The 1304-nt window shown below is 41.2% G+C and overlaps 1 pseudogene; it reads right to left on the reverse strand.

Annotated features, from left to right (window-relative positions):
• Window positions 1-384: 384 nt before the first annotated feature.
• Window positions 385-963, reverse strand: LOC145522308 (small ribosomal subunit protein eS7 pseudogene; annotated as a pseudogene).
• Between the last annotated feature and the right edge of the window lie 341 nt (window positions 964-1304).

Here is a 1304-nt window from a genome sequence, read left to right on the forward strand (position 1 = left end):
TACAATATTCTTATTTACTTACTTACTTGTGGGATCTAAGTTCCCTGATCTGAGACTGAATCAGGGCCTATGGTAGTGAAAGCACCAAGTCCTAAGCAGTAGACCGCCAGGCAATTCCCAAAGCCTACAGTCTTGACTACCTGGCTCTTTACAGAAGACGTTCTCCTGGCTTAGACCCTTTATTAGTAAAAAGGCCACCATGGATGCAAACAGTCTCCCATTTGACTATGCACTCTCAGCTGTGTCTTCTGCAATGATGCCCATTTATATCTGTATTTCCCAAATGGTCTGCAAGATGATAATATGACAGAACACAAAGGGTTCTTTCATCAATTAAATCTTGGGCTTTTTTGTGTGAATAATATTTCATTTAATCATTTTTGTTTACAACTGAAACTCTGGGAATTCAAAATTAACATCCTTGCCCATGAGCTTCTTATAGACATGAGAAAATGTTTCAACCCTGTGTTCCACGTTGTTCTGCTGTGCTTTATCCAAATCGACCATTATGAGTCATCTGCTGCCCAGCTTCATGGGGATTCTCTTACCCACAATCTCACTTGGGAAAACCAAGTTCTCCAGGATGGTGTCATGCATGGCAGTCAGAGTGCAGCTCCTGGGATGCTTTTGCTTATTTTTCGTACAACTTTTTTGAGTTGGATTAGGCAGAATTCTCTGAGCGATGAAGATGATGTGCTTCCCTCTGAACTTCTCTAACTTGTGCACCAGCCGCACCTGGATTTTCAGGAAATATTTCAATTGCCGAACGGGAACAAAGATGATGATAGCTTTCCAGCCACCACCAACTTCAGTTTCCTTGGCAGCCGTTATGTTCAGCTCGTGCAGCTGGGCCTTGAGGTCTGAGTTCATCTCCAGTTCTGAGAGGGCCTGGGAGATGCCCGATTCAAACTCCTCTGACTTGTCTATGTTGGGCTTCATGATCTCTGCGCTGGAAATGAACATGGCCTGGACCTGGCAGATGTGGCCAACACTTGTTGCTGCCACCAACACTAGTAGGCCTAGGAAGAGCAAATCTTGGATTTTTAAAAAAGGATAAAATTTATTTTGTTACCAGAAGTATTTTCAGCTCTTGAAATATGCTTATAAATATGGAAGGCTATTTAGTGGATAAATATCCATTGGATAAAAATGGATAAATAAGCTATCCAAATTGGGTATATAAATTTCAACATTCCTCAAACTTATTTCATCACTCAACAGATTTTTTTAAAGTCTGTCCACGATTATCTCAGAATGCTCCACACCACATAGTTTTATCCACACTACTCTATACCTTTACCAGA

Source organism: Giraffa tippelskirchi, chromosome 10 (assembly GCF_054371585.1).
Source record: "Giraffa tippelskirchi isolate mGirTip1 chromosome 10, T2T-mGirTip1v1.2.pri, whole genome shotgun sequence".
Classification (NCBI taxonomy): domain Eukaryota; kingdom Metazoa; phylum Chordata; class Mammalia; order Artiodactyla; family Giraffidae; genus Giraffa; species Giraffa tippelskirchi.